The sequence below is a fragment of the Anguilla anguilla genome, chromosome 19 (genome assembly GCF_013347855.1).
Source record: "Anguilla anguilla isolate fAngAng1 chromosome 19, fAngAng1.pri, whole genome shotgun sequence".
In the NCBI taxonomy this organism is placed as follows: Eukaryota; Metazoa; Chordata; class Actinopteri; order Anguilliformes; family Anguillidae; genus Anguilla; species Anguilla anguilla.
In genome coordinates this window covers 5,494,327-5,507,318 of record NC_049219.1, presented here as the reverse complement: position 1 = coordinate 5,507,318, position 12,992 = coordinate 5,494,327, and the positions used below count along the sequence as shown (strand labels likewise).

At 40.9% G+C, this 12,992-nt stretch overlaps 2 protein-coding genes and 1 long non-coding RNA gene across 4 annotated transcripts in view; 1 reads left to right on the top strand and 2 right to left on the bottom strand.

The window, feature by feature from the left end:
* The window catches only part of LOC118219213, a 155,857-nt gene that overhangs the window by 41,423 nt on the left and 101,442 nt on the right, over positions 1-12,992 (bottom strand). The window lies entirely within an intron of this gene.
* LOC118218856 overlaps positions 1-12,992 on the bottom strand; it is a 92,811-nt gene that overhangs the window by 51,290 nt on the left and 28,529 nt on the right. The window lies entirely within an intron of this gene.
* LOC118218875 lies at positions 1,862-3,340 on the top strand. 2 transcript variants are annotated; one of them, XR_004763582.1, is made up of 3 exons: positions 1,862-2,194; positions 2,574-2,946; positions 3,057-3,340. It is a non-coding gene; the product is annotated as an uncharacterized LOC118218875 (long non-coding RNA). The 2 variants fall into 2 exon arrangements; XR_004763583.1 differs by lacking the exon at positions 1,862-2,194 and having other exon boundaries at positions 2,545-2,946; positions 3,057-3,117; positions 3,267-3,326.

The window sequence follows — 12,992 nt, the reverse complement described above, 5'->3', positions numbered from 1 at the left end:
CATTGCCAGTGACGTCCAGAAAGCTGGCATGTTCACTGTTCAGCTGGACACTACACAAGATATAACCAGCCAGGATCAGTGTGCAGTCGTCTTGCGTTATGTTACTGAGGCTGTGCAGGAGAGGCTTGTTGGTAAATGGTAAATGGACTGCATTTATATAGCGCTTTTATCCAAAGCGCTTTACAATTGATGCCTCTCATTCGCCAGAGCAGTTAGAGGTTAGGGGTTAGGTGTCTTGCTCAAGGACACTTCAACATGCCCAGGGCGGGGTTTGAACCGGCAACCCTCCGACTGCCAGACAATCGGTCTTACCTCCTGAGCTATGTCGCCCCGTTGCTGTAGTGAAGTGCCATGCATCCACTGGGCAATACTTCGTGGACTTGCTCTCAGAAGTCTTAGATCGCCTGAAACTGGACAAGGCCATGTGTATCGGAAATTCAACAGATGGGGCATCAAATATGCAGGGCCAGTACAGAGGGTTTTCAGCATTGATGACGTCCGAGTCTCCCACTCACGTGCATGTATGGTGCTACGCTCATGTACTAAATCTAGTGCTGGGTGACACTACTGGAAGTGTTATCGAAAGTGGATCCCTCTTCAGTCTACTGAATGACATAGCTGTGTTCATCAAGGACTCCTACCAGAGGGTCATTCTGTGGGACAACCAAGCCCAAGACAAAAGCCACAGACGCCTATCTCCAATTGGAGAAACAAGGTGGGGCTCCAAGCACGAAGCTGTCAAAAAAGTGTTTGGACACTTTGGTAAACCAGCCAGCAGCCTCTTCATCGATACAGTGCTCTCACTGGCAGCCATAGAGCAGCAGGCAAAAGAGAAGCCAACCGTCCGTGCTAAAGCACGAGGATTCAAAGAGGGCCTCCTGAAATTCGAAACGGTGTTAACAGCACAGATATTCCTGCGAGTATTTGAGCAAACCACTCCACTATCAAAGTACCTCCAGACAAAAGGGATGGAAATCCTCTCTGCCCATCGTATGGTGATCGCCACACAAGACAGCCTCAAAAACATCAGCAGGGATTTCACAACTGTGAAGGCAGCTGCAGACACATTTGTCAAATGGGCAAATGAGAACCTTGAAGTGAGAGAGGGAGGAACAGACATCGAAGTGGAGGATTCACTGCCTCAGAAAAGACAAAAGAAAAAAAAAAACGGGGCTGGAGAGATGGCTCAACATGAGGCACTTAGCGATGCTATGAGATCGTATGAGGTGAATGTCCACCACGCAATTCTGGACACGGCTAGCGAGGCCCTCCACAGAAGATTCATGACACATGGCACTCTCTTTGCTGATTTAGCATGCCTGGACCCCAGGAACTTCGACCAGATCAAGACCACGGCCCTTCCCAACAATGCTCTCCAAGACCTCAGCAAATGTCTCATCAAATTTGACAGGGGTTACAGTGGACAATCTTCAGTCAGAACTGAAAAGTTTTGCTGGACAGTGGGACAGGCTTAAAGCATCCCATGTAGATGAGTACCATCCCAGAACGGTAGAAGATGGATCTGCAGGAGAGGAAGAGGAGCCTGATATCGTGAACAAAACCTGCGCCTCCTGCAGAAATCGCCCACTCTGCTGCTTTAAAGTACTTCGGCAGCAACATGCTGTCAGATGCCTATCATCTCCTTGGGCTTGCCTACAAGTACCTGCTGACGCTTCCCCTGACTCAGGTGGCCTGCGAGAGAACATTTTCCACACTGAAATTCATCAAGAGCAGACTGAGGAGCACCCTGTCAGCAGACAAGCTGGAGACATTCTTGTTGATGGCCACCGAAAAAGACGTCCTGATGGGGTTGGACTCCGACATGATCATTGACAGGGTAGCTGAGAAGAGTGCGCTCGTGAGAAAGCTGCTCCTGCAGCCTAACAAGGTGAGATGAAAAACAATTCAAATGATTAAGAAAATATTCATTGTCATTTAGCAGCTCTGTTTACTTCAAGACTGACCCCCACCACCTCTCTCTCTCTCTTACAGGATGCCCTCCTAAAGCCTTTCCCAGATTCCCCATATGTGTACAATTCTCTAGATTTTTCTAAATTAGTAGTAGTCGTACTTTAAAGATACTGTGATCATTTAACTCACTCAATCATTTCCATCTTCCTCTCTCTGCCTGCTTCTCTTTCTTTTAAAGGTTGTCTTGTTTGAGGAGGATATATTTTACGTCTGTTTTGACTTGGTGAGTATAGTTATGCAATTCTGTCTTTTGTTTCCCAGAATATTCTGATCTGAATCTGTCATGTACTGTAATCAATTATGTTATTATTGATCACGTCTCTCTCCCCCCCTCTCTCTCTCTCTCCCTCTCTCTCTCTTTCTCCCTCCCTCTCTCCCGTTCTCTTTCTCCCTCCCTCTCTCCCTCTCTCTGTCTGTCTGTCTGTCTCTCTCCATCTCTCCCTCTCTCTCACTCTTTCTCCCTCCCTCTCTCTCTGTCTGCTTGTCTCTCTCCCTCTCTCTCACTCTTTCTCTGTCTCTCTCTATCTCTCTCTCCCTCCGTCCCTCTCTCTGTTTCGGTTTCTCTCCTCTCTCTTTCTCTCTCTCTCTCTCTCTCACTCCAGCTTTAAGGATGCCATCACTTCTGTTCTGTGTGATCCACGATTGTCCAGGAGATTGACAGGGCTAGGGATCCTTTCTTGTTGGTGAGTATACAATCTATACAACTATATAACTTTTACTAGTGATGCTGCATCATGTCTCACATTCACAGGATGCCTTTGTTTGTTTGCAAAGATTTTACACAGAGTTAAGAGTTCACACAGATCTTTTTTAATTGGTGAGTTTACAATCAATCTATACAGCACTACTTTGTCTCTAAATACACTGATCATCTGATCAATCATTTATCATGTTTACTTTCTCTCCACCATATGTACAGGATGCCCTCGCTTCTGTTTTTTAAATGCCTGCAGCCTTTTCCAGATTCCCACTCTAGTATGTATACAATTACCTCTACATTTTTCTAAATTAAAGATACTGTGATAATTAAACTCACTCAATTATTTCCATCTTCCTCTCTCTGTCTGCCTCTCTTTATTTTAAAGGTTGTCTTGTTTGAGGAGATCTTTTCTATCTGTTTGTGTGTTCACAAGCAACATTTACTTGGTGAGTGAGTATAGTTATGCAATTCTGTTTTTTGTTTCCCAGAACATTCTGATCTGTACTGTAATCAATTATGTTATTATTGATCATGTCTCTCCCCCCCCCTCTCTCTCCCTCTCTTTCTCTCTCTGTCTCTCTTTCTGTCTCTCCAGCTTTAAGGATGCCCTCAGTTCTGTGATCCATGATTGTCCAGGAGATTATTTATTTAAGACCTTTATTCTTTGCCTTTGAATGGCAATCAATGTACAGTGAATGTGTTTATTTTTTACATAAATCATTTGAATTATTCATACAACATCTAGCAGAGTTTTTCTTTAACAATTATTTATTGAGTATGGGTATTGTTTACTCCACAGCCACCTCTGATCACCAGGATCAAGAGTGAGTACGTACACTGCTCCACTTGCATTGGTATACTTGACTTGTCCATAACACTCCGCTCTGTAGGGGGGTTGGCAAATGGTTAGATATGCATCATATACATATTGAACGGTCTGCGAGGATGTTGTTCTGATGGGCGGTGTCCGACCGATTGCGTGGCCTATTTTTTGTCCCAGTCCAGCCCTGATTCAGTACAATCTTTAATAAGAAGAAATGTAAAAACATTAAAAGAATGAAGAAAACATACTTCCACAACTACTACAACCACTACACAAATTTGAATGTAGTTGAACTACCGGCAAACTGCAGCAAAATATCATGAAACTACAAATTTAACAGCATGTATTTAAACTACCTCCCAGACACTGTATATCAGAAGAATTATACCTTTTGGCATTGACCTTCCCCCTCCTTATAAGTCATAACACTATTGCATTTCAGTGTTAAATCAATTGTAATTGGGTGGTTTATAGCCATTGTCTGTTTTAGGGAGACATTTGAGAACACTGAGAAGGTTTTCAGTACCACATCGGCCTTTCACAGAGCAAAACAAACTTAATTCATCCAAAAACAGTTAATAAATGATTCTAAATTTCAGTTGCAATGTCCATGTAATTTACAAAACAGTCCCGTTTGCATGTGTTTCTCCGTGTTTGATATTTCGTTAAATCCCGTTTCATTCAGTTCATATTTGCAATACGGTATTTCTTTTTTTCCCCAGAGTCAGTTCATTTCGGCCGCTCGCTCAACAAACACCACTCAATTAGCGAAATAACCCGTAAAAATCAAAGAAACCAACAAAGAAAAAATAATTAAATCAGCACTTATCGTCCCGTCCCGTCAGTCAGTCGTAGGCGTTTCAGTCCGAACCCAAGCTGTACCCTGCGCAGTTTGGGAGTTTTGGCTTTTGCTTGTAGAGTTTGTAGATAATGTCTTGTCAGCCAGGTGGGATTAATCCGTATTAGAGTCCGGTTCTTCCGTAGCGATCACGGTATGATTAATTTTCTTGTACTTCGAAATGACTCTTTTCTTATCCGACTAATTATACACAGCTTTTCTCGCTTCGATTTTTCTCAGCTCCCGGGGTTTAACTTTCCGCTTGCAGATTCAAACTCTCTCGCAGCCGCCATTCAAAAAACTCTCCCACTGACGCCGTTGTCTCCGCAATTATTGACGTGGAAAAGGGGGCAGGGCTGTTGCACACCTCACGCACCCACGGACACCTGACCTGTCCTGTCAACACAGGGCCGTCACAACACACATACTCTCTCATACGCACCCACACACACACATAGGCACCTACACACTAACTTGATGATGGTGGTGGACAGCGCTGTCTAACAATTCGGTACATATAATGTACTATGTAGTGACGAGTCAGATGTTACAGTATTAAGATTATAGTTCATAAGTGAAACACTCTCTCAGCAAGGTTGCTGGGTACCGCTACACAGAAACTCATAGCACCATTCAGACAAATCAAATTGCAATTCAAAGTGTTTTACAAGCGATTGACAAAACATAAAATGTTAAAATGGATTTACAGACTAAAGGTGGGTAGTTAAGATAATAAAAAATACATAATAAAATACAATACAAACAATAAAAATAACAAGAAATAAAATGACAAAATATTACACAAAGTAAATTTTATGAAAAAACAGTGAAATGTTAATACAATTAAATAAAATTAAATGCATGATCAACAGTAAAGTGTTGATAAAACAAAATAGAATGAAATAAATGATGATGATGATAAATAAAATAAGTGTAAATACTAAGACCATAAAATTGGCCTTTCTCCTGGCAGGATTTGCATTTTTTTCTCTCATTTGTTTGGGAAAGGAAGTCCTTTATAATTAGAGAAAATTTGTTGAAGTAATGTGTCCTAATTTCTTAATATTTTTCACAATGTAGGAGAAAGTACATCTCTGTTTCCACCTCTCCCGTCTTACAGTGATCACATATACGTTGTTATTTTGGTAACCATGTATTCCGGTGTCGGCCTTTTTCAATTGCAAGTGTGTGGTCGCTGAGTCTGTACTTGGTCAGGATCTGCTTCTGCTTTGTATCTCTGACAGAGAAGAGAAATTTGTAGTCTCTTTTTAGGGTCCGATAGCAATCTAGTTGGTTTTGTGTTTTGGTTACATTATCCCAATATTCCAAAGAAGAAATTTTGATCTGTTTCATTACTTGGTTTACTTTGATTTGTTGGTAAGCAGTGCTGGTATGGAGCTGGTCTGTGATTTGTGACAAATTATTTGCTTTTACAGTTAGTAGGCTAGGTATATAGAAGTACTGTATATATAACTGCCCAATACTACTAGTGCATAGCGAAGCCTTACCTCGGTTAACACCACAGATATAATCAACCTTCACATACAGAACATCATATGTAGCAGTGCCGTACCCACCATTAACTTTCTGTCAATTTGTTTTAACCAATCATCTGTTCATTGTGTTAAAGCTGTACATGTTGAGTAACCCACCTTACATGCATGTTGGAATTCAGAGTTGATACTGTTTTCTGAGAAACAATGCTGAATCTGTTTAAATACAATACCCTCCATAAGTTTGCTTAAAGCAGGCAAAATACTAATAGGCCGACTACTTGGTCCAGTAAATGACTCCTTGCTATTTTTTGGTAGAGGAGTAACCTTTGCTATTTTCCACATTTGTGGATAAACACCTTCATTCAGACAAATTAAAAATATGACACAGTGGCTTCGCCACAATCCTAGCTGACAGCTGTAGTAATTTACCATCCAGATTTTCATAGCCACAAGGTTTATCACACTGCAATGACAAGAGAAGCTTTTCCATTTCTTCTGTATTTATATTGGTAAAGTCAAATTCACATTTTTTGTTGTACATAATATGTTGTTTAATTAGTGACTCAGACAGCTTACCATTCACTGGCAACATTTGATTTCTTATTGTGTCCACTTTACCTATAAAATTATTATTAAAATAATGAGCTATATCTTGAGGTTTGGCAATAAATCCACCACCAGATTCAATAAATGAGGGAGTTCTATTCATTTTATCTTTACCCATTACTTCATTAAGGGTTCTCCATAAATTTTGCGGTCACCCTTAATCTCCTCAATCTTGGATTGATAATATTGCTTTTTCTTTAGTTTATTCATTTTTGTGACTTTGTTTCTCAGTGAACGGTAAGCCTGCCAATCAGCTGAGCTACCAGATATGATAGCAGCTTTTTTCAGTTGGTCCCTCTCTGTCATACAGCTTCTCAACTCCAAATCAAGCCAATGGGCTTTAGTGGTTCTGACAGTTAGTTTTCTGATAGGAGCATGTTTGTCACAAGTAGATAAAAACAGTTGCATAAATAATTGTAAGGCAGCCTCTGTATTAGTTAATTTAACCACAGTATCCCACTGTATCTTATTCATTTCTTCAACAAATGCATTTTCACAAAATTTTTTATAAATTCTTTTGTATATCACTTTGGGCCCAGCTTTAGGAACCTTTGTTTTCCTTGCCACTGCAATGATGTTATGATCACTGAAGCCTACTGGTACAGATACAAGCTTTGAACATATATCCACAGAATTAGTAAAAAAAATGATCTATACAAGTTGAAGAGGACATTCCTGAACACCTGCTATTGACTCTTCTTGGTAAATTCACATACACTAGCTACATCACTTAACCTTTTTTTCCAGTGTACATGTATTCATGGGTGCTGGTGATACAATTTTTTTTGGCTGAACTTATTTTTTTTCTGGTGTCCAGGTTGCGCGGCGAAGCTTGTTTGCATCCCACATGTGCAATACAAAGTGTAGGCCTAAACTAGCATTTGGCTATTATTGAGTTTCTAATTAGCAGTCTTAAAAATATATGAATTATTTAAAATCATCATTTGGCACAAATAGTCTATTTAGTATTACTTCGTGGGCCTCCTTAATAGAATAGAATAATTATAAAGTCAGCGTACAATCCCAATCAGTTCCTTTAATCGCTTAATCAGAGTACTGCAAAAAAAAATACTTTTGCTACATACGTTTCTTTTCTAAAAGGGGCTGAGAGGTGTAGACATTACTTAAAATAACTTTAATGGTTAAATGAACGTTGGATTGCATTCACCTTTTATCATCTTAACAGGTCAAACACAAAACTGTTGGAAACTGAATGACAGAACATAATTCTCTCAGGTTCAGCCTTGTAAACATTAAAAAAAACTGCCAATTGGGATGAAATAACTCCATCTGTTCACAATCCAGTTTCTCAATTAAAAAAAAAAAAAATTATTATTGGTGCAGTTTCGTGCATTCTGGGCCAGTGGCTGCTGGTGATAAACATTTGGGGGCAGTTTTGAAGCAGCACTTCATACCTGTTACAACCCGGCTCAGAGGTTGGAACAAAAAAGGGAGACACTGGAAACGAATATTAATAAAGTGAACGATGGCCAACCTGTTACTTTGCAGATGTGCATTCATAATATTAATGGACACAATAATGGGAGAGGGACGGACGGGGAAATGCCAGTGCCCGGTTGCATAAACTACCTTAAGTTTCAAACTTAAGTTTGTCCCTTATGCAAAATATTTCCCTACGCTAAGGGGTTCATTTAGCAGCGTTGCATAAAGCCACTTAGGTTGTCTCCTTGCCTAAGTGACTAAGGCTGGCTTTACACGGTGCAACTTCACAGGCTGGCTTTACACAGAGCAACTTCACAGGCTGGCTTTACACGGTGCAACTTCACAGGCTGGCTTTACACGGTGCAACTTCACAGGCTGGCTTTACACGGTGCAACTTCACAGGCTGGCTTTACACGGTGCAACTTCACAGGCTGGCTTTACACGGTGCAACTTCACAGGCTGGCTTTACACGGTGCAACTTCACAGGCTGGCTTTACACGGTGCAACTTCACAGGCTGGCTTTACACGGTGCAACTTCACAGGCTGGCTTTACACGGTGCAACTGTCGTGTGTAGGACCCGACAGACTTCCACGCCAATCGCCAATCTGTAGAAAACAGTTTCACGAGGGAAAAGACACAACAGCAGCAAGCTCTTCAGAAAGTTTAGACTTTATTGCACAGGTGCACAAAGCCGGATCAATTCAGGGCAATTGAACCTCGATTGTCAGTTTTGCATACATTTTATACACAAATTGTGTCCCACAACCCCCCTTAACACATTTCTAAACATACCAGCCATCTGGTATTTTTTGGCATAGTAAGGATCTTTTTTTGGCCGTGTAAGGATTTTCAGTTTCCTGCTCGTGGGTCAACCTGACTTTCTTGGCACCACAATGATTTTCGGTTCTATGATGATCTTATCGTAATCTTATCGTAGTGGACAGTTACCCCAATTTTCCCTTACTCTGTACTTTTCCACTATGCATACATACACATTCACAGACTGGCTTTACACTGTGCAACTTCACAGGCTGGCTTTACACTGTGCAACTTCACAGGCTGGCTTTACACAGTGCAACTTCACGCAACTAGTTGCAGGTTGCAAGTTGCCTGCAACATAATTTCCATGCAACTTGACAGTTACACGAAGCAATTAAAAAATAATCAAGTTTCATGCAACACCGTAGTGTATTTCACTAAAACTAGCTAGCTAGATTGGTAAATTTCCATCTGCGTCGTATTGTTTTCTTGTTTTTTGTTAGCTAACGTTCATTTTCTGAAATTTGCTGCCGTTCCTCTCAGGACACCCGCAAGCTGCAATGAACTACGTATCTGGGAAGCTGCTGTGTATTTCTTTGCACGTGAACAGCGTGTGCAGTAATTTTGCTTAAATTAACTTCTGGCCAATGGCTGCAGCTTGAGGCGTAGCTACACGCATAATGGCTACGAGGATCTATTAGTGGTAAATAAATAAATAAATAAATAAATAAATAAATAAATAAATAAATAAATAAACGGAAAACGTAATTAAAATAATTAATTTGATGGAACAAATATATCATTTGACGGAAATCAGTCTGTAGACGGAACTCTGCCACCCCTGCAACGGGTTTCCAACAATGACTATATATGGTTACTTTAGTAATTTTTTTATCGACTTAATCACCTGAAATTTAAATATTCTTCCCCGGCCGTTTGGGCATATTTTACCGTTGTCAAGCAAATCTCTCGTTGGTAGTTCGACTTGGACCGTTGTTATGCAAGAAATAGGATATAACAGGCCAATAGTCCGATTGTAACTGTTTTATATATCCTCTCAAACACATTCACTATGTTTTTATGCGAACATTCACTTTCATGTCTTGACATCCGAGGCAACAGAATGCATTTTCATTCCACAAATAACAACAGCAGAAAACATGCACACGTCGTAAACAATTTGCTGGTGAATTGATTACTTAGACTCTCATCGTCAATTCCATATAGGCTAATCGCAAAATGACAAGAATAAATAGAATGAAAACTCGGACTTGCGTGAAAATTTAAATTAATATTGCAGTGGTACAGCCACCGTTTTCTTTCCTTCAAAGTTACTGCTCACGGAGCAGCGAAGTGTGCCCTCCAGATGCGAACCATGCACCATAAATTAGTCCATAGTCTTCCTGGTCTTTTTGTGGAATTGAAGAATCACAGAGTAAAATTATGGCAGTCTGAAAAAGCAAAAGGGACGATTACTAGAATTACCCTGTTATTTCACCCTGACAAAAAGTGCGGAAGGTGATTTCCAGTTTGTTTTTACTGTATCACCAATGTAAATAACGCAGAACTACCGCATACCTCACATAACTGTATCAAACGTTTTGAGTCAATTATAACGGGCTAACAAAGAAAATCCGGAAGAAAATATTCAGCAACCGAATTAAACCGTTTGAATGTTTTGGTAGGTAATATGCTGTCCCAGCACGAATGCTTAACATTTTATAAAACAAATACTAAAGCAAGAAAAGAACAGAAGAGCACACGTTATAATCCTCAATCTTAATTTCTCATCTGTTCCAAGACATTGGCTGGCTATAACCAAAAGTAGGCTACTGCGCCGCATAACATAGAAGTTTGAATTCAAGTTATTATTATGAAAATAAACCGGTTTGCGGCTGCAGACTTTTAAAAATGGCGGTTGAAATAAAATACTGCGAGTAGTCGACCAATCAGAAATATTCAGCGCTTGCGCCCCACCCCAAAAGTTCTGGTACTTTTGGAAAGTACTACCCCCCGAACAGGGACTTTTTTTGGAGCAAATTAAAGTCCCCGGAACCTAGACCCTGGTCCCTGCGGTGGAAACGCACTGAGTTCCTCAAAAGGTTCCTAGTTCCTGGGGAAAGTTCCTGCGGTGGAAACGCGGCTTTGGATAATTATTTAGCAATGCAAGATAGGTGGATATACTTTGTACCCCGACCTTGTACCCCACCCGTTGTGAGTGTTAAAATATACCCATACCAAACATGATTACTTTTGGTTCAGGTTACAAGATGAAGAATTTTTTCATTTTTATGACCAGGTGCAGGTGCAGACCAGGGAACTCTAATACTGTAATATTCTAATAGCCTGCACTCACTTTGAGTTTTTCAGACCTGTTGGATATTGTAATTGTATTTGCTAATTATTCAATTAGACTTTCCTCCATTCGCTGGTGTGAATGGAGTGGCCTTGAAATACTGAGGGTGCCCGCTAGTCGCCGGTGGTGCTCTATAGGGATACGCAGCAGTTATCTAGGCACCGAGTTGGCACAGCCCAAAGCTATCACACCATGGGGGTTCACACCGCGAGCGTGGTTAACAGCGAATGAACATTCGTTACTATGCCTCCTCTGCGTGCAAGGAGGTTGTTAATCCCCCCCAGTGTCATGTACAGCTCTGATCTTAGAATTATGAGTATCTGGCATGAGGGGTCTGGCGATCCTGAAGGGAAGTGGAAGATAGTGTTGGAATGTTGAAAGTAACAGACAGACTCATTTGGGAGCTTATGCAGAAATAAAGAATGTGAGCCCTCAGAGAGAGGACTGCAGAGAAACAACTTTCAACTGCCCTACAGGACACAGAGAGAGGGGGTTCAGGGCTGTCAGGAAACAGAACGCATGCTGCTCTGCAGCTGGAACCTTAAGCCGCGTTTCCACTGCAGGAACTTTACCCCGGAACTAGGAACCTTTTGAGGAACTCAGTGCGTTTCCACCGCAGGAACTAGGGTCTACATTTAGTTCCTGGGGCTTTATTTTACCCCCCAAAAGGTTCCTGCTCGGGGGGTAGTACTTTCCGAAAGTACAGGAACCTTTTGGGTGGAGCTTGCAGCGCTGAACATTTCTGATTGGTCGAGTACTCGCAGCAATTTTTCTGTATTTATTTTCCGCCATTACCCGCCATGTTTGAAAATATGCAGCCGCAAACCAATTTATTTTCATAATAACTTCAAATCAAACTTGTATGTTATGCGGCGCAGTAGCCTAGTTTTGGTTATAGCCTGCCAACGTCTTGGAATTATAACGTGTGCTCTTCTGTTCTTTTCTTGCTTTAGTATTCGTTTTATAAAATGCTAAGCATTCGTGCTGGGACAGCATATTACGTAGGCTAGGCTACCAAAACATTCAAACGGATTAATTCGGTTGCTGAATATTTTCTTCCGGATTTTCTTTGTTAGCCCGTTGTAATTGACTCAAAACGTTTGGTACAGTTATGTGAGGTATGCGGTAGTTCTGCTTAATTAACATTGGTGATACAGTACAAGCAAACTGGAAATCACCTTCTGCACTTTTTGTCAGGGTAAAATAACAGGTTAATTCTAGTAATCGTCCCTTTGGCTTTTTCAGACTGCCATAATTTTACTCAATTTTACTGCCATTTTTCAATTCCACGAAAAGACCAGGAAGACTATGGAGTAATTTATGGTGCATGGTTCGCATCTGGAGGGCACACTTCGCTGCTCGGCTAGCAGTAACTTCGAAGGAAAGCAAACGGTGGCTGTACCACTACTAATTTAAATTTTCACGCAAGTCCGAGTTTTCGTTCTATTCTTGTCATTTTGCGATTAGCCTATATGGAATTGACGACGAGAAAGTAATCAAACAGCAAATTGTTTACAACGTGTGCATGTTTTCTGCTGTTGTTGCCAGTTATATATATAAATGTGAATGCATTCTGTCGCTTCGGATGTCAAGACATGAAAGCGAATGTTCGCATAAAAACATAATGAATATGTTTGAGAGGATATATGAAAATCAATAAATACAAAAGTAACCATATATAGTCATTGTTGGTAACCCGTTGTATATAAGTGGAATAAACCCCTCCGGGCTGTCCCGGTTATTAGAAAATAATGTAGGCTACTTCAGTGGTAGTATGGGGTTACAGAAGAAATCATATGACAGATGGACCGACGACAACGTCGCTTTTTCATACGTCAGTGGGCTAATTTGCCTAATCTTCGCGGTACTTTAGACCCTGGTGGAAACGCAGACAACCATTGGCTGAAGGAACCTTTTAGTTCCTGGTAAAGTAGCTCCTGGGACTGAAAGTTCCGGGTAATTTTGGTGGAAACGCGGCTTTAGTGATCTTCTGTTCTGG